Source organism: Rosa chinensis, chromosome 6 (genome assembly GCF_002994745.2).
Source record: "Rosa chinensis cultivar Old Blush chromosome 6, RchiOBHm-V2, whole genome shotgun sequence".
NCBI classification, from domain to species: domain Eukaryota; kingdom Viridiplantae; phylum Streptophyta; class Magnoliopsida; order Rosales; family Rosaceae; genus Rosa; species Rosa chinensis.
The window spans coordinates 30,103,849-30,125,419 of NC_037093.1; the positions used below are offsets into that span (position 1 = coordinate 30,103,849).

A 21,571-nucleotide genomic window follows, 5' to 3' on the forward strand; every position below is an offset into this window, starting at 1 on the left:
AGACATGTTCATCCTAGACGTTAGGGGCATCCTAAGACTCAAGCAAACAAAACAAAAAAAAGACACTAAAAAAACCATAGAATTTTTTTTTTTTTTTTTTTTTTGGGAAGGGTAAAATAAACAAACAATAAACAAAGACACAAGTACAATTCAACCTAAGCAAGTGAAGGGATAGAAATTTCAAACTCTCGTTGATGGCTCCTTCACAGCTTCGGTTGAAATGGGTTGCCTCCCATGCAGCACTTAATATTTATAGTCCTTCAGCCTGGACTTTTCTCCTTGTTCACACGTGCTCATTCCTTGGGTTCCTCCTGGAGGGGTATCTCTTCCAATGTGTGCTCCACAAAGGACTCACCAGATCAAGTGTTAGTAACATATACAAGGTTAAGAATACAAACATTATGTCTTTCCTACTTTCTAAGTTACTTTACATTTACATACTTAGGTACTGGAACAGAGGACCTCAGTGTGCAATGGGACTATAGAATAGTTACCCTCGACAAAGTCATGTTTAATCCAATATACCTTAAGTGTGTCACACAACATTTATTTTTATTTTTATTATAAACATAGCTAATATCTCAATTGATTCCAAGTTGTAAGTCGAACCCAATAGAAACCACTACTATTGGTGAGATACGATATAGGGATAGTCGCCCAGACATAAGTCTCTTTCCTTTGTTTCAGAAGGCCGAATGGCCAGATTAAGAGGTAAGTGAGAGGGAGGACTCATTTTGGTGATACTACGGAGGCTACTCCCTCATTGAGGTTTAGGCCCCTATCGGCTACTCCCACATAGTGGTTTAGGCTCATTCTATAGTATCTCTGAGATCCAATTGAACCCATCACCCAGGGTCTCAACCTAAGACACCATCCGTATGCGCCCCTTACTCAGCTGGGAAATTAACTTATGTGTTAGACCGTTCTCCAAGTGTTAATAAAGGCTGCCCTCAACCCCAAGAGACCTTAGCAAGGTACTAATGAAGGGTTTAGGCCAATATTAACAAAAGGGCCCTTGTCTACTCATACGATTTTACACACTTACAACAATTAAGTATTTAACTAAATTCACGACAACATACAATGTACAACAATTAAGTATATTAATCTAAGTGAAACACATACAATTTACAACATGCTTAAAAAGAAAAACTCATTCTACAAGTTTACAATATATAATTTACAACATGCTGAAAAAAAAAATCTAAGTGAAACACATACAATTTACAATATGCTTAAAAAAAAAAAAAAAAAAAAAACATCTACAAATTGTACAACAATTATAAAAGACATGCTTAATTTCGTAACACTCATAAAACTTAAACTAAATCACAATTAAAGCTTGGCCTAACAAAAATTGCAATTTGTCACCATTCCACAAGTGTAGTACAAAAATTAGCATGCATTCTATATACAACAAAATCGATGACACTTTAAGTGCAAGGGATTTTAACAATCCCCGGCAACGGCGCCAAAAATTTGATGCGGCTAAAATAGCCTCACAATTTAACCCTGCAAAATGTAGTTGTCAGTATAGGATAAGCAGGGATCGTTCAGTCCGGGGATTGTAGGGTACACCTACACAAAAAGGTCAATTAACAAATAAAAGAATAAAATGGGGGTTTTCAAATTTGGTTCCTAATCTACTTAAAATAAAAACAAAACAAATAAAACTATATACAATGATCGACTTCCCTAACCTAGACCAATACCACTCGGGAATTACTAAGTGTAAAAACAGAAAATTCATTTCAACATGCTACAAAAATGTGCCCACCTTAAATGCCTAGATAAGAGCCAAAATGAAAAGCCTCAGCGGATCAATCCATTTATATGATTCGTTCTAATGTAGGTTTGGATCGGAAAAGTCCTTACCAAGCCTAATACTACTAAATTTCGAAAACACTCAGCGTAATTCTCTTAACTAGTAGTATTATCTAACCCTCGAATCAACTCACACGTGCAAATTAACCATTACACATAGAATTTAACACGTAATTTCCAGAATCGTTTAACCATTGAACATAGTTTTTACCACCCATTAGAACTAATTACTACTTGTTTAACTCAGCGCCTTAACAAATAACAATTACTCTTGGCAAATTAAGCAAACATACAAGAACTCTCACCGTTATTCTAGCATGCAAACTTATGAACCTAACTCTGAAAATTACCTAAACACGTAAAAGGGCACAAGATTGTAATATGCATCATAAAAGAATTCTCGAAATTAACTCAATAATAAACTGAAAATCTCAAAAATATTAATAAAAATATTCTGAAAATTCCATGTCTCCAATTACACAACTCACAAATTGAAACACACAAAACCGAAACAAAAATTATAAGTAGAGTCATAGTTACACTTTGAAGCTTTCCTCAGCGGCTTAGCAACACGGTGATGAACTCGTCTCTGCGATGGTGGTGGAGCGTCCTTGACTCAGCGCCTTAGAGCTTTGTAGATTGATGGATTGATGGTGTCACGGTCTTGTAGGTGATGGAAGTTTAAGGAGTGAATTGGGCAGTCTTGGAATGGTTTTTGGCCAGGAAGTGATAGGCAAGGAATTATCTTGGCTGGGAAGTGATCTTGGCTGGGAAGTGATCTTGGCTGGGAAGTGATGCAAATTCAGTTCTGGACGTTGCCTATTTATAGGGGAGCATTGGTTGGCTTTCCCAACTGAAACGTCTTCTTTATGGCCTTAACTCCTCTCATAATGGGGCAATTCCTTTAATTTCCAAGCTGAAACATCTTTCTCTTATTTATTTTTCCAGCTGAAACATCTTTTTCTTTTATTCCTCAACTGAAAACGTCTTTTCTCCTTTATTCCCCAACTGAAAACGTCTTTCTCTTATTTATTTTCCAGCTGAAACATCTTTTTCTTTTATTCCTCAACTGAAAACATCTTTTCTCCTTTATTTCCCTTCTTCATTGCTTGGTCAAATATCTTAATGCTTTATTTTATGACTCCATCATTGCTGTTTCCAAGAGTTCAACCAGGCAACGTTTCCTACAACAAGCAGGAGAATATCAGAATTTTCTAGAGAAAATAAAGGGAAATTAAAATGTAAAGACCGCAAAAATAGTTGACAGTTAGGAATCCTGATCCAGCTAGGATTTTTCATGAATTTTACTTTTTCCGCCTATTTCACTCCAAACACTCAACAAGACTTTCAAAATGACTTAATGACTCAAAACACTAAACTAAGGGAGAAATAAGGCTAAAATGAGGCACATAATTAATAATATCGTCACACTTTTTTGCTCCTATCAATAATAAACTGAAAATCTCAAAAATATTAATAAAAATATTTTGAAAATTTCATGTCTCCAATTACACAACTCACAAATTGAAACACACAAAACCGAAACAAAAATTATAAGTAGAGTCATAGTTACACTGTGAAGCTTTCCTCAGCGGCTTAGCAACAAGGTGATGAACTTGTCTCTGCTTTGGTGGTGGAGCGTCCTTGACTCAGCGCCTTAGAGCTTTGTAGATTGATGGATGGATGGTGGTCACGGTCTTGTAAGATATGGAGGTTTGAGGAGTGAATTGGGTAGTCTTGGAATGATCTTGGCTGGGAAGTGATCTTTGGCTGGGAAGTGATGCAAATTCAGTTCTGGACGTTGCCTATTTATAGGGGAGCATTGGTTGGCTTTCCCAACTGAAACGTCTTCTTTATGGCCTTAACTCCTCTCATAATGGGGCAATTCCTTTAATTTCCAAGCTGAAACATCTTTCTCTTATTTATTTTTCCAGCTGAAACATCTTTTTCTTTTATTCCTCAACTGAAAACGTCTTTTCTCCTTTTTTATTTTCCAGCTGAAACATCTTTTTCTTTTATTCCTCAACTGAAAACATCTTTTCTCCTTTATTTCCCTTCTTCATTGCTTGGTCAAATATCTTAATGCTTTATTTTATGACTCCATCATTGCTGTTTCCAAGAGTTCAACCAGGCAACGTTTCCTACAACAAACAGGAGAATATCAGAATTTTCTAGAGAAAATAAAGGGAAATTAAAATGTAAAGACCGCAAAAATAGTTGACAGTTAGGAATCCTGATCCAGCTAGGATTTTTCATGAATTTTACTTTTTCCGCCTATTTCACTCCAAACACTCAACAAGACTCTAAAAACGACTCAATGACTCAAAACACTAAACTTAAGGGAGAAACAAGGCTAAAATGGGGCACATATTCAATAATATCGTCACACTTTTTGCTCCTATCAAATAGAACGATCCCGATTTATTATATACTACTAATGACATTTCAGGGTTAAATTATGCGCTTGCTTTCGAGCGCATCAATGAGCAATGTTAGAAATTGATTCGATTTTTAATCATATATTTCAGTTTGATCTTTGTTCTTTCATTCCATTTGTGTTTTTATGTTTTTGCATTTTAATTGTTTTGTTAACTTAGTTTTATTTTCGAAAAACCAAAAACAAAATCCCCCTTTTCGTAAATAATGTTTATAATTGTAAATACCTTTGTGAATATTATACTTTGTTTTAATTTTAATTGTTTGTTCAAGCAAGGCCAAGGGAGAAGAAGACAAGCCGTGAGCATCATCCATCACCATCCTTGAAGATTGCTTTCGAAATTCAAGAGACCACATCATCAATTCATTCATCTCATCTTGATCCACGGTGTAATCCGATTCTCCTTGTAACCTTTGCTTTGTAATTCGTTGGTTTTGCCCTAGTTGACATATATGTTTGAATAATTGTTGAATTCTGAATTGATATTTTCAGATTCATATATTGCGATTTATGGTTGCTTTTGTGTGAGTGTTTGATTAGATTTGCATGATAGAAATCTTTTGTATATTAATCTTGAATGGTTCGAAACTTTTAGGGTTTTTATATGAATGGTGCTACGAATTTGAGAACATGAATCAACTTTTTGATTTTGTGTTCTTAAATCAATAAGTAGTAAAGGTTTTGTGCAAAAACCGAATTTAATCAAAGAGGATTGCAATTAGGTGGACTTTTTCATACTAAGTTGCACACTTGAGTTGATAGCCTTTCTAGGTGCTTATTGCATTGAACATGTTTGATACGCTAAGAGCAAGCGCATAATTTAACCCTGAAATGTCATTAGTAATACGTAATAAATAGGGATCGTTCTATTCCGGGGATTGAGGGTACACCTGTCATTGTCAAACAATTAAACAATTAAAATTAAAACAAAGTATAATATTCATAAAGATATTCACAACTATAAACATTGTACACGAAAAGGGGGGATTTTGTTTTTGGTTTTTCGAAAATAAAACTAAGTTAACAAAACAATTAAAATGCAAAAACATAAAAATACGAATGGAATGAGAGAACAAAGATCAAAACCGAAACTATGATCAAATTCGATTAAACCCTAATATTGTTCATCTAAGTCTTGAGAAAGGAATTGATCATGTGAAATATTCGAAAGCAAATAATTTCCCATTTTTTACTTTTCAATGCTAATTAACCTAAGTGAAAGCACAAAGATTAATCCTATCAAACACGTAATCAAGCCCTAGAAAGCTAGTCAATCATGACATGTTTAACGCATGAAACACATGGAAAGGCTATCAACTCAAGTGTGCAACTTAGTATGAAAAAGTCCACCTAATTGCAATCCTCTTTAATTAAATTCGGTTTTTGTCCAAAACCTTTACTACTTCGATTCAAGTTACACAAAACAAAAAGTTGATTTCATGTTCTTAAATCTAGCACCATTCATATCAAAACCCTAAGTGTTTCGAACCACATAAGATTAAAATACAAAAGATATCTATAAAGCAAATTTAATTAAACAAACTCACATAAGCAACTCTCGAATTACAATATAAGAGTCGAAATTCTCATTTAATCATAAAAATTCCAGAAATAATAATTTTGTTCAATCATGAATGTCAACTAAAACAAAACCAACGAAATTCAAAGCAAAGGTTACAAAGTAGAGGTCGAATTACACCGTGGATGGAAGATGAGGATGGATGATTTTCGTTGTGATCCTTGAAGCTTGAAAGCAAGTCTTCAATGGTGGATGGTGGAGGAATATGTCACGGCTCCTTCTTCTCCCTTCAGCCTTGCTTGAACTCCGTGGCTTGCTTTAGAGGATGGAGAGAATTTTTCTAATGTTTATTTGCTAATGGAGAGAGGTGTCTGAATGAAGAGGTGTTGTTGTGTGATGGTGTGTTTAAACGTCTAGCATAGGGGGGTTTATATAGGGGAATGGCCAAGCTTTGCCACACAGCTTCGACCAATCACGTAGCGCCACGTCAGCTCTGTGTGTCATCCAACTAATCAAAAAGCTCCAAAATCAATCCCTAATATATTGTTGCTGATTTTCCCAAGATTATTTCTGATTTTTCTCTTAATTTTCGGCCAAATATCTAGGCATGAACCTAGACAATGTATCCGGACTCATTTTGGACCTTTTCTCCCTTAAATCTCTCCATGGCTTTATCCTTAATGTCCTCCCCTTGATTTTCTCTTGATTTTCACATTAAAATTGCAGATTTTATTCTCTAATTTCAGCCAACATATCTTGAGGGAATTAAGGAACGAATCTGGACTTGTTTTGAACCTTTTCTTCCTTGAAATTCTCCCTTGATATTCTCAACATAATCTCCTTGATTTTACATGCAAAAATCAGATTTAAACTCCCAAAATATCTCCCACGTCATCATGTTGTCTCCTAATGCCTTCAGGTTTCCTAGCCTCATCAGGATTTCTGCATTGACTGGGATTCCTAGTCGGACCAGGAAAACTCTATTTCTACATTTCAGCTCATTTCTTCTCCATTTATTCCAATGTACCTAGAAAATAAAAATTAAATTAAAATTTATTTATTTAAGGAAATAACTAAGTAAAATATGAGGAAATAATTATTAAAACGTCGTATAAAAATGCTCCTATCAATGTTGTGTTTGACTAGCTTTCTAGGGCTTGCATGCATGTTTGATAGGATTAGTCTTTGTGCTTTCACTTAGATTAATTAGCATTGAAAGTAAAATATGGGAAATTGTTTGCTTTTAACGTTTCACATGATCAACTCCTCTTGCATGACTATGATGAGCAATGTTAGAAATTGATTCGATTTTTAATCATATATTTCAGTTTGATCTTTGTTCTTTCATTCCATTTGTGTTTTTATGTTTTTGCATTTTAATTGTTTTGTTAACTTAGTTTTATTTTCGAAAAACCAAAAACAAAATCCCCCCTTTTCGTAAATATGTATATATTTTGTTATATCTTTGTAAATATTATACTTTGTTTTAATTTTAATTGTTTGTTTGTCCCACATTGACAGGTGTACCCTCAATCCCCGGAATAGAACGATCCCTATTTATTTTATACTACTAATGACATTTCAGGGTTAAATTATGCGCTTGCTTTCGAGCGCATCAATTTTCAAGAAGCTCAGCAAAAGTCCTCGCCACGAGGCACAAAGAATCCCATGACGAGGTTGGTGCTCTCCTCGTCCACAATCTTGATAGGAGCATAAAATGCGACATTTATAATGATTAAACCCTATATTTTGCTAAGTTATTTCCTTTATCTTAATCAATTTAACTTAGTTAGTGTTTTACAGGTTAAATGGAGTCTCAAAGTCCGAAAATGACTAAGGAAGGCACAAGTGGCGCAGAAATGGAAAGAAATGAAGAAATGGAAATTCTCCCAGTTTGATTAGGAAAAGGAATCCTAGTTGGAGTAGGAATCAGAAGCTGACTTGGATTCAAACTCTTAAGTCGCGGAAATTAGAAGTTCTACTTGGACAAGGAAACCCAATTCTACTCAAATATGGAATCCTAGTGTGACAAGGAGTCCCTGTTGGATAAGGATTACTCAAGAAGGTTCCGGAAGAGTGTGGAAGCATCTCGGAAAAGGAAGCAGTATTCAACTAGGAAACCTACTTGCATATGGAGTTCTACTCATACTAGGAGAGCTATGGAACGATCATGAAGCATCTAGAAGTCTCAAGAAGATCATATGCCGTGCACATGGAAGAAGAAGCAACAAGAGATTCGAATTACAAAGCAATGTGGAATTTGGACTTCTTGTTGAGTAAGGATTGGAATTGCCGTGAGATTCTTGAAGGTTCTAGGGAGTTCTTGACGTTTCTACTTCAGAATAGGCGTGGAAGGCATGTGAGAGGCATGTGATGCAAAGGGAAATCGAATTGGACTTAACTTGTGCTTTAAAAGTCGAATCCATTACAGATTCGGAAATCTGCCTGTGCAGATCAGTCAACTTCAACGGAGTGTCATAAATCGCTCAGAGCTCAGAAAATTATTATCTTTATATGGTTGGAAAGCTACGGATGTCTAGTTTCCAGATATTTTTACAGTTCGTCAATAGCTATTTTCTAGAGGAAGTTATGGCCGTTTTAGTGGACTGAGGTCAATCCTGCCGGAAATCTGTTTCGTGAGAAAGAAGTCCTAAATCAACATAAACTAAGAGAAACCAAGTAGAAACGAATTGGGAGTGCCTTGAGACGTTCTCCTATATATACCTTGTGTATTAGACGTTTCGAGGTTCACAACTTTCTCCACAAATTCGATTCTCACTTGTTTGCTCTCTAGTTTCAGGTTTTCACAATCTTCAAGGAGCAAAGCCGTGCCATCACCCTCCACCACAGTGATCTTCACTTGTTGCCGTGCTAAGGAGCTGCTTTGGACCTTGGGACGTGATTAAGGGTTGCTCGTATGCTCTACCATACATATAACTCACGGTTTTGTATAATTGTTAGATGGATTTTCTGCTTTGGAATTTCTATGTGTAAACCGAATCTTTTGAGTATGCAAATCTGTTTTCGAATGCAATTTTGATGTACTATTGAATGATTGATGTGTTTATGTGTCCTTTGTCTTGATTGATTGCCGAATGCATGGATTGATAATCTGATTTTTGTGCTTCATTACATGGAACGTTCTTGTGGTTCGAAACATGGGAAGACTTGCATGTAACTTGCTAGTAATTAGGTTTGATGCTTGGTGAAACCTAATTCGAATAAGTAGTAAATGCTTGCTTTGAGTCGAAAATCAGATTATGCATGTGATGATAAGTTTTGACACGCTTAAATTTGCATGTCTATTGATTCTTTCTTGAACTTAATGATTTGGAAACGGGATTTTTCAACACAGTTGCTTTGAGTGTGTGATATCGAACTTTTCAAAATAAAATTGATTTGGTGCTTTGCTATTTCGATTTGACTTAAGAAAGAAAGTTAAAAGGGGACAATGGTTGCTTTGATCTTTGTGTTCTTGGTTGATAGCTTTCCATGGTAATTAAAAGAAAGATTAAGGGATGCATGAAACATTGATTCTTGAATGGTTCTTGATAAGTTGTTCTTCGAAAATTCTTCTTTTCCCATCTTTGTATAGAAACGATTTTAATCTTTATTATTTTCTGGAAATTTTCTGTTTTCAATCTTTAAAAACCCCCCCCATCTTTATGTTTTCTTGTTTGTGTAAATAAATAAAATTAACTTAGATTTTTAGGTAGCATGTTAACCTAGTTAAATAAAAAAAAAAATAAAAAAAAAATAAATGTTTTTAATTTCGTGAATAGTGTCTCCGTGAATAGTAAATATGTGTTAGTGTTTTCTAGGAATTAATTTGGTGGTTTTTAGGAGTTTGTTATGTATATTTTATGTGTTCCTAAATTTTAGGGATTCTTTGGTGGTTTATAGGAAAAGTAGTTAGAGTTAGTTTTGACTTAGTATTTTGTGTTTGACTTGGTCAATAATTTGTTTTCTTGTAGATTAAGTAATTCTAATTAGATAATAACTAGTAATCCTTGTTGTATATGGATTCCCAATGTGAGTTGGACTTGTAAATTGTATATAAATAGGAGTAGGATTTCTAAACCTTTTCTAACTTGTTTTCTCTCTTATTTTCGTCCATGCCTATATATATACTTGTATATTTTTGTTATTCTCTCATTCTTTGTTTTCTAATTCGTGTGAATGTAAGATTGCTCTCTAACTCTTGATTCTAATTTTATGCATGCTTGTAACTTGTAAATTCTAATTTTCGTATAACTTGTAAATGTTCTTATAATTTTCGTAAAAATTTGTATATTCTTTTCTTTAATTTTGTCTCACATGTTAGCACCCTCAATCCCCGGTTTAGAACGATCCCTGCTTACTCTATACTAACGCTCGACATTTTCAGGGTTTAAATTGGCGAATGCTTTTGCACGTATCAAATCTCTTGAAAGAAGTCAGGTCAAGGGACACCCCCGACGACCGCACCCGAACGGTGCTGGCACACCCGCGCAAGAAAAGAGACTGTTGACCAGCTGTAACAAAATTGGAGCTAAACAGTAAGTATATTTTCAGATTATATTGAGAAAATCCTAGAGGTATTCATGGATGATTTTTCTGTTTTCGGAAATTTTTTTGATGATTGTCTTAATAATCTTGAAACGTTGTGTGGAAACTAACCTTGTGTTAAATTGGGAAAAATGCCATTTCATGGTTAGTCAAGGTATAGTTTTAGGGCATATTGTCTCTTCTAGAGGAATAGAGGTTGATAAAGCTAAGGTAGACCTTGTGCGTTACTTACCCTCTCCCACTTCTGTGAGAGAGATTCGCTCTTTTCTTGGCCATGCAGGGTTTTACAGGAGGTTTATCAAGGACTTCTCAAAGATTTCGAGACCTTTATGCCAACTACTCCAAAAGGATGTGGCGTTTGTTTTTGACAAGGAGTGTCAAGAGGCTTTTGACAAGCTCAAGGAATTATTGACGTCTGCCCCTATCATGCTACCTCCAGATTGGTGCTTGCCCTTTGAGTTGATGTGGGACGCCTCTGACTCTGCAGTTTGAGCTGTTTTGGGGCAAAGGAAGGACAAACGACCTTATGCCATCTACTACGCCTCAAGGACTCTTAATGATGCACAACTGAACTACTCCACTACAGAGAAAAAGCTCCTTGCAGTTGTCTTTGCACTTGAAAATTTTCGTTCTTACTTACTTGGTACCAAAGTTATTATATATACTGACCATGCAGCTTTGAAGTACTTGATGACCAAGAAGGAGGCAAAACCAAGGCTTATTAGATGGATCCTACTCTTACAAGAGTTTGACATGGAAATCAAGGACAAGAAGGGTAGTGAAAACGTGGTAGCTGACCACTTGAGTCGTTTGGTACATGCAGAAGACCCTCTCCCTTTGGTGGAGATGTTTCCAAATGAACAACTCTTTGGAATCCAGGTTAGTGAACCATGGTATGCAGATATTGTGAATTACATTGTTTCTAGAAAGATTCCTAATACCATGTCACGTGCTCATAGAGATAGGCTTAAGAAAACTGTTAGGCAATATGTTTGGGATGAACCTTATTTGTGGAAATATTGCCCTGATCAACTGATTAGGAGATGTGTGCCTGAACATGAACATAATGCCATACTTTCTTTTTGCCATTCTAAAGCATGTGGGGGTCACTTTGGGTCTAAGAAGACTGCGTTTAAGGTGTTAGAATCTGGGTTCTATTGGCCAACGTTATTTAAAGATGCATATGCATATTGTTTAACTTGTGATAGATGCCAAAGAACCGGAAATCTAAGTTCTAGAGATCAAATGCCTTTATCCAATATTATAACTGTTGAAATATTTGATGTCTGGGGTATAGATTTCATGGGGACTTTTCCTTCATCTTTTGGATTTCTCTATATCTTGCTTGCGGTGGATTATGTTTCGAAATGGGTGGAGGCCAAGGCCACTCAAACTAATGACTCTAAGGTTGTTGCAGATTTTATCAAATCTAACATCTTTAGTAGGTTTGGCATGCCTAGAGTTCTTATTAGTGATGGTGGCTCCCACTTTTGCAATAGGACGATTGAGGCTCTCTTGAAGAAATATGATGTGACACATAAGGTTTCTACACCTTATCATCCCCAAACAAGTGGGCAAGCTGAGGCCTCAAATCGTGAGATCAAGGGGATATTGGAAAAGACTGTGAATCCTAATAGGAAGGATTGGTCCTTGCGTTTGGAGGATGCTTTGTGGGCCGACAGAACTGCGTATGAAACTCCCATATCGAATTGTCTATGGCAAACCTTGCCATTTACCTGTGGAGTTAGAGCACAAAGCTTGGTGGGCTGTGAAGCAGTTTAACATGGACTTAGATGAGGCTGGGCATCATAGAAAGTTACAATTGCAAGAGTTAGAGGAGATTAGGAATGATGCTTTCGAAAGTGCCAAGATTTACAAAGAAAAGACTAAGGCATTCCATGATAAGATGATTCGTAGGAAGACTTTTGTTGTGGGACAGAAAGTTCTTTTATTCCATTCTCATCTTAAACTCTTCCTAGGTAAACTTCGTTCTCGTTGGATTGGACCATTCATTATTACTAATGTGTTTCCTCATGGAGCTGTGCAGATAAAGAGTGAACAAACAAGTAACGAGTTCAAAGTAAATGGCCATCGCCTAAAGCCTTACTATGAGGCGTTTGTGGAACATGAAGTGGAGGATGTACCCCTCCACAACGCCCCACAACCTGAGGATTAAATGGAGGTACAAGTCTAGGCTGAAAGACTATAAACATTAAGCGCTGCTTGGGAGGCAACCCAATTCAGAAGTAGCTGTGAAGGAGTCTACACACGCAGATTTGATTTCTCCTTCCCTATTTCTCTTTCTTTTTATGTTTTCTTTTTGAACTTAGTAGGTCTTTTCGTAAATTTCTACCCTATATGCTTAATTGTTTCATTGCATGCTTATGATTGATTACATTGAGGACAATGCAATATTTAAATGTGGGGGAAGGGATTTATACTTTTATCTTGAGTCATATATATTGAAAAATACAAAAAAATCGAAAAATGTGAAAAATAACAAAAAAATTTCGTTGCTTTATTGAGTCATTGAGTCATGTTTTGGGGAGTCATGTTTTGGGTGAAATAATTTCTTCATTGTAGGCGCATCTATTAAGGTGTGATGTCTTGGTCTGGTTTGGATACGAGAAGTGCTAGCAAAGGGTCTCGTCCCCTACTAAACAAGTGAGCAGAGCTCCGCCAAAATCGTTCCCTTCCTTACCTGGTCACATCCCAAAGGAGTTACCGAAAGGAGAAAGGAAATAACCCTAGTCCCTAGTTAACGTTTGTTGAGTCTTTCGTCATTTTGTTTTGACTCTTAGGATGCCCTTTCAACTGTCTAGGATGATTCTATATCTCTGAAATCATGATTAAAAGAGGATCACAAGATTGAGATGATTTTAAAATTGTATTCTTTGGTTAATTGAGGTATATGAAAAATATGTGCCTTGTAGTCGATATGGATTTCGTGACTTTGGTACAGAATATGAGCATGTTAAGATGAGTTTTGATTCATACAAACCCATGTGAGATATTTGAACCATGTCCCTTTTTCTTGGAGTGTAATGAAAAATATATTCTTATTTTCTTGGCGATGTTTTGATGATCTCATTATTCTTTCATTTGATTGACTGCTTGCCATAGATTAAGTTTGATGGACTAGAAAATGCTAGAATTCACTCTTGTGCTTGTTGAGACGTTTTATCAATACATGGCCCTGATTCTGGAAAGGATAGAGGCACCCTAGGAACTACCACCATTGCCATATAAACTTGTGCCCCTATTTGTGCCCATCATGGGACTGATAGGAGCATTTTAATGCGACGTTTTAACTGCATTTCCCTACATTTTTCTACGCCATTTCCTTAAAAAATCCCTGTTTGGGAAAGTTTCCATTCTTTGATTGGGAAAGTTCCTTATTGTAGAAAGTTTCCATTTCTGTAGTTTTCATTTCTCATTTCTCGAAAGTTTCCATTTTCAGTTTAGGAAATTTCTATTTTTCATTTTTAGTAAGTTTCTATTTTCATTTTTAGAAAGTTTCTATTTTCAGTATAGTTTCTATTTTCAGGACCTCCGAGCTAAAAAGTGGAAATGAACTCACGAATGGAAAGAGGAGCTTGCGAACGTCAAGACAAGCGAATATGAGAAGAAAAGGGTCACACAATTGAGCAGAAATGAAGAAATAAGCTTTCCTAGTCCAACCAGGAAACCTTGCGAAATGGAGGAAAGCTTCCCAAGCAAGTTTCCAACGCAACCATGAAGATGAAGCAACGAGGCCCAAGAACTTTATGGATTTGAGTTGGATTTTCGGCAAAATGGATCAAGGCCCATGAAAGCGCATGAAATTAGGGTTTCTGACGCAAGGATGAAACCCTAGAGATGCTTTGCCGTGAAAACCAAAGGGAGGAGAGAAAAGTGGCGTGAAAAATCAACAAGAAAATAAAAGATTACGCCAAGAGATTTTCTAGGGTGGAGTTTAAGGAAAGAAATCAAGAAAAGGTTCAAATGGCGTCTAGATGCATTCCTAGAAACCCTAAGGATATTTTGGCTGAAATATGAGAAGAAAATCAGAAATATATTCAAGGAATTTCGGCAAGAATATATTAGGGAATCATCTTGGAGTTTTGTGATTGGTTGGATGACACACTAGGGCTTATTTGGCAATTTCTCATTGATAGGAGCATTTTAATGCGACGTTTTAACTGCATTTCCCTACATTTTCTGCGCCATTTCCTTAATAAAACCCTATTTAGGAAAGTTTCCATTCTTCGATTGGGAAAGTTCCTATTTGTACAAAGTTTCCATTTTTTTGTAGTTTCTATTTTTCATTTTTGGAAAGTTTCCATTTTCAGTTTAGGAAAGTTGCCATTTTTCATTTTAGGAAAGTTTCTATTTTTCTTACTAGTTTCTATTTTCAGGACCTCGGAGCTGAAAAGTGGAAATGAACTCACAAATGGAAAGAGGAGCTCACGAACATTAAGGGGAGCAAAAAATGAGAAACAATGAACCACAGAAATGAGCAGAAATGAAGAAAAGAAGTTCTCCTACTTCAACCAGGAAACCCTGCGAAAAGGAGGAAACCAATGAAGTTTCCAACGTTACCATTGAAAAGAAATAGAAAAATGAAGTGTTATGACGTTGGAAGGTGACAAGGCTTGAACGAGAAGCAACAAGGCCCAAGAACTCTCAAGACTTATTGGATTTTCGGCAAAGTGGATCAAAAGCCCACAAAGCCCATGGAATTAGGGTTGTGACGCAATGGATAAATAAGGGAGCCTTTGCCGTGAAATATCAAGAGATAAATAAGGGAAGAGGCGTGAGAATCAAGAACAACCTAGAAGATTTCGGCTGAGATTTTCTAGGGCTATTTTTATGGGAAGAAATATACTTGGAGACTTACCCTAGAAGGTTTTGCCGTGAAGAATGAAGAGAGAAACAAGGGAGGCAGCGTAAAAACCTAGCTTTGGACGGCAAGAGAGGAGAGTTTTAAGGAAAGCAAAAGTGTGGAGACCAAGAAACGGCTAAAAAGGAGTCTAGATTCATCCCTAGAATTCCTAATAGAAAATTACAAACAAGTGTCACTTTGAGACTTATATTAGTTATAAGGCCACCTAAATTGTTTTGTGCACATAAGGCCACTTGCCTCTTTAAATTATTTTTTCTCTGTCCATTTTACCCTTCTACCTAAGAAAACTAACCCAAATTGTTTTGTGCACATGAGGCCACCTAAATTGTTTTGTCCACTTGCCTCTTTAGGGTTTAGGGTTTAGGGTTTTACTTTAGGGTTTAGGGTTTAGGGTTTTATTTTTGTTGGGTTTAGGGTTTTATTTAGGGTTTAGGTTTAGGGTTTTATTTTTAGGGTTTAGGGTTTTATTTTTGTTGGGTTTAGGGTTTAGGGTTAGGGTTTAGGGTATAAAGGATGATTGTTAACTTTTTACTCTAGTGGCATTTATGTAAATATATTAATTTATATATCTAAAATGTAACACCTTTTTTATTCTAGTGGCCTTATGAGGGAAAAAAATAGTTGGTGGCCTTATGGCTAAAAGAAGATTCAAATATGCACTTATATGTAATTAACTCAATTCCTAAAGGAAGTTTGGCCGAATTTAAACTAGAAAAATCAGAAATTATCTAAAGGAATTTCGGCAAGATTTCTAGGGAATTAAAAGAGAATTTTGTGATTGGTTGGACGGTTCATAGGACTTATGTGGCAAGCAAGAATTGGAGGAAATTATGTGGAGTTGTGAATCATCCATCTCATCTTCATCCACGGTGTAATCCGATTCTCCTTTGTAACCTTTGCTTTGAATTTCGTTGGTTATGAACTAGTTGACATATGTGTTTGAACAAAGTATTATTTCTGGAATTTTTCTATGATTGAATGAAATTTTCAGATTCTATTATTGTAATTCGAAGGTTGCTTATGTGAGTTTGTTTAATTAAATTTGCCTTATAGATATCTTTCATATTTTAATCTTATGTGGTTCGAAACACTTAGGGTTTTGATATGAATGGTGCTAGATTTAAGAACATGAAGTCAACTTTTTGTTTTTGGTAACTTGAATCAAAAGTAGTAAAGGTTTTGGACAAAAATCGAATTCAATTGAAGAGGATTGCAATTAGGTGAACTTATTCATACTAAGTTGTGCACTTGAGTTGATAGCCTTTCTTGATGCTTCTTGCGTTGAATGTGTATGATTGACTAGCTTTCTAGGGCTTGATTACATGTTTGATAGGATTAGTCTTTGTGCTTTCACTTAGATTAATTAGCGTTGAAAGTAAAATATGGGAAATCGTTTGCTTTCGAATGTTTCACATGATCAACTCCTTTCACATGACTTGGAAGAACAATGTGATAGGAGCATTTTAATGCGACGTTTTAACTGCATTTCCCTACATTTTCTGCGTTATTTCCTTAATAAAACTCTGTTTAGGAAAGTTTCCATTCTTCGATTGGGAAAGTTTCTATTTTGTAGTTTCTATTTTTCATTTTTGGAAAGTTTCCATTTTCAGTTTAGGAAAGTTGCCATTTTTCATTTTAGGAAAGTTTCTATTTTTCTTACTAGTTTCTATTTTCAGGACCTCGGAGCTAAAAAGTGGAAATAAACTCACAAATGGAAAGAGGAGCTCGCCAATGTTGGAAGGAGACAAAATGAGATACAAAGGGCTGCATAAATAAGCTGAAAAGAAGAAATGAAGTTTTCCTGGTTCAACCAGGAAATCCTGTTTCAACCAGGAAACCTTGTCTAGAAGAGGAAACCCTGCCATAACAAGACTCTTGAGTCAACCAAGAAAGGAAAGCAGAAAAATGAAGTGTCATGGCATTGAAAGAAGCTTCTTGAAGACATTAGAAGATGACATGGCTTGAAGGTGACGCACAAAGGCCCAAGAACTCTCAAGAGGTTATGGATTTCGGCAAATGGATAAAGGCCCATGGAAATTAGGGTTTGTGACACATGAGAGATATTTTTGGAGAATATATATGTGTTTGCCGTAAAATACAAAGAGGAAAAGGAGGAGGCAACATGAAAATCTGAAAATATAATTGAAGATTTTGATTGGAGTAATTCAAGGGAGATTTTTAAGGGCAAAGAGATATTCTTGGAAGATTTAAATGTGATTTTTGGCCGAAAATGGTGAAGCAAATCAGCATTTATTTATGGAATTTCGGCAATTACTTTCCCAAGGATATTTGTGGCCGAAATTGGTGAAGCAAATCAGAATTTATTTATGGAATTTCGGCAATTACTTTCCCAAGGATATTTGTGGCCGAAATTGGTGAAGCAAATCAGAATTTATTTATGGAATTTCGGCAATTACTCTCTCCTAAGATATTCTTGGCCGAAATTAATGAAGAAAATCAGAAAATCCTTATATAATTTCGGCAAGGATATATATTAAAGGAATTTAGGGAATTAATTTGGAGAGTTTTGATTGGTTAGATGACACACCAAGGCTTACTTGGCATTCTACGATTGGTTGGACCACATCACAAGGCTTACTTGGCATCATACCATTGGTTGAAGTGATGTGGAAATTTCTGATTGCTTGGAGAACCCTAGCCGTGCCCCTATATATTCTCCCCTTTTCTCAACGTCAGGGGTTCCTTTTCCCCGATACAATTTACACTTTAGAAAAAAAATCAGAAAAGTTCTCTAGAATAGCCGTGAGTTTCTCCATCCTCTAGAGCAAGCCACGAGTTCAAGCAAGGCCAAAGAAGAAGAAGAGAAGTCGTGAGCTCTCTTCCATCACCATCCTTGAAGATTGCTTTCGAAATTCAAGAGACCACCACATCAATCGTTCATCACCATCCCCATCTCACGGTGTAATCCGATTCTCCTTTGTACCCTTTGCTTTGATTTCGTTGGTTTTGTTCTAGTTCCTTTCTCATGACTTAGATGAACAATATTAGGGTTTGAATCGATTTTAATCATAAGTTTCGGTTTTGATCTTTGTTCTCTCATTCCATCTTTGTATTTACGTTTTTGCATTTTAATTGTTTTGTTTACTTAGGATAATTTTCGAAATCAGAATCCAAAACCCCCCTTTTTCGTAAATAATGTTTATAATTGTGAATATCTTTGTGAATATTATACTTTGTTTTAATTTTAATTGTTTAATTGTTTGACAATCACACACGTGTACCCTCAATCCCCGGAATAGAACGATCCCTATTTGCTTATACTACTAACGATAACATTTCAGGGTTAAATTGTGCGCCTCCTTTAAGCGTATCACAATGTAGGGTTCATTCGAATTCAATTATGAACTTGGTTTTAATCTTTGTTTCTTACATTTCATTCTTGTATTTGTGTTTTTGTTTATACTTAGTTTTAATTCTTGTTTTTAATTTTCGAAAAACCAAAAACCTAAAACCCCCCAAAATTTGTGAATAGTGTTTATGTGTGAATATTATACTTTCTTTTTATTTTAATTGTTTAAATTGTCTTACATTGACAGGTGTACCCTCAATCCCCGGAATAGAATGATCCCTACTTGCTTATACTACTAATGATATTTCTAGGGTTAAATTATATGTTTGCTTTGAGCGTATCAATTTTTGGCGCCGTTGCCGGGGATTGAAAAATCACTTGTTGAAGTGTGAATATTTGTTATATATGTTTTAATTTCGTAAATATCATATATTTGTTCATATTGTGTTCGAAAATTTGTTAGGTAAATACTTAGGTTGTTATTTATATTATTGAATACGAGTTTTATTGTGAGTTGTAAATTAAAGAGGAATAGGTGAAGTCGTGTTTATTAATATTGACCTAAACCCCTTATTGGTACCTAGTTTAGGTCCCTTAAGGTTGAAGGCGGTTTTTATTAATATTCATTGAACTGTCTTCACACCTAGGACCTTTTTCATCTAAGTATAGCCTATGTGGGATGGTGTCTAGGAAGGGGACAACGTTCATAACGGGTTTGGATCCAGAAGTGCTTACAAATGGGCCTAAACCACATTGTGGGAGTAGCTCATGCCAAAATGGATTCTACCTCTTGTGTTCACCCTCCCCTACCTGGCCATTTCAGTAAGGTTGCCCAAAGGATGTAGGAGGGACTTAGTGTCTAGACAACTATACTTGGGCCGCATGTCCCCTTGATTTACTACTTGGGATTTAATTCGAAATCAATGATGTTTATAACAAAACAAAATGTTGTGATGCACTAAGGTATATTGGATTAAACATAGTCTTGGAAAGGGTAGCTGTTTCAGTCCCATTGCACATCGAGACTCCCTGTTCCCGTACCTAAGTGTTGAAATAATTGTAAATAAAAAGAAAAGAAAAGATAGAATTGTACATGATTTTCGTGAATAGTGAAAAACATGGTTTATGAGAGTATAAATTTTATTATAAGTTTTTGACCATAATGGAATAGGTGAAGGACTTTGTCTTTAACATTAGTCTTGCACCCTTCTCTCTCATGTGGCGCACCTTAGTAGCATAGGGTGTCTAGGTTGATTGGATATGAGAAGTGCTAGCAAAGGGTCTCGTCCCCTGCTAAACAAGTGAGCTGAGCTCCGCCAAAATCATTCCTCTGCTACCTGGCTCTGTGTGAAAAGAGTTACCAAAATATTGAGGAGGGCGACTAGTATTAAGGGTCGAGCCCTTGGGCCGCACGTCTAAACTTTGGTCTTTGATACGCTCAAAGAAAGCATATAATTTAACCCTAGAAATATCATTAGTAGTATAAGCAAGTAGGGATCGTTCTATTCCGGGGATTGAGGGTACACCTGTCAATGTAAGACAATTTAAACAATTAAAATAAAAACAAAGTATACTATTCACATATAAACACTATTCACGAATTTAGGGGGGTTTTAGGTTTTTGGTTTTTCGAAAATAAAAAACAAGAATTAAAACTAAGTGTAAACAAAAACACAAATACAAGAATGAAATGTAAGAAACAAAGATTAAAACCAAGTTCATGATTAAATTCGAATTAACCCTACATTGCTTTTCCAAGTCATGTGAAAGGAGTTGATCATGTGAAACATTCGAAAGCAAACGATTTCCCATATTTTACTTTCAACGCTAATTAATCTAAGTGAAAGCACAAAGACTAATCCTATCAAACATGTAATCAAGCCCCAGAAAGCTAGTCAATCATACACATTCAACGCAAGAAGCATCAAGAAAGGCTATCAACTCAAGTGCACAACTTAGTATGAATAAGTTCACCTAATTGCAATCCTCTTCAATTGAATTCAATTTTTGTCCAAAACCTTTACTATTTTTGATTTAAGTTACACAAAACAAAAAGTTGATTTCATGTTCTTAAATCTAGCACCATTCATATCAAAACCCTAAGTGTTTCGAACCACATAAGATTAAAATACAAAACATATCTATAAAGCAAATTCAATCGAACAATCACACATAAGTAACTATGGAATCACAACATAGAAATCAAAAATCCTTTATTCAATCATAAAATTTCAGAATATAAACCTTGTTCAAACATCAATGTTAACTAGAACAACATCCAACGAAATCAAACAAGGAGAATCAAAAGTGATTACAAGAAAGAAGGTTGAATTACACCGTGAATGGAGAGATGGATGAATAACTTGAACAATGAACGAATGAAGCTTGAAAGCAAGCTTCAAAGTGCACGGCTTCAAGGTGGAATGGTGGAGGTGCTCACGGCCTAACCCTTGCTTCTTCCTTCCTTGCTTGAAAACGCCAAAGGTTGAACTAGAGAATGGAGAGAGCTTCCGCGCGTAGAGAGAATTTTCTGAATTGTAAAGTGTACCTTGAGACATCTAGGGTGATTGTATATATAGGGAACGGCATGTCTTGGCTTACAAGCCGTGAGTTTTCTGATTTATTTACCAAGGAATTAAATTAATAATTCCACATGCCTTCCACCAATGAGAAATTGCCAAATAAGCCCTAGTGTGTCATCCAACCAATCACAAAACTCCAAGAAGATTCCCTAATATATTCTTGCCGAAATTCCTTGAATATTTTCTGATTTTCTTCTTGTATTTTTGGCCAAAATATACTTAGGGTTTCTAGGAATGAATCTAGACGCCATGTGGTGCTTTTCTTGATTTCTTTCCTTAAATTCCACCCTAGAAAATCTCTTGCGTAATCTTTTATTTCTTCCTTGGATTTTTCACGCCACTTTGTCTCCTCCCTTTGGTTTTCACGGCAACACATCCCTAGGGTTAGGGTTTTGCATCACAAACCCTAATGTCATGGGCTTTGATCCATTTTGCCGAAAATCCATAGAGTTCTTGGGCCTCGTTG

The 21,571-nt window shown here is 35.8% G+C and overlaps 1 pseudogene; it reads left to right on the plus strand.

The window, feature by feature from the left end:
• Positions 1-21,571, plus strand: part of LOC112171177 — a 145,617-nt pseudogene that overhangs the window by 69,170 nt on the left and 54,876 nt on the right.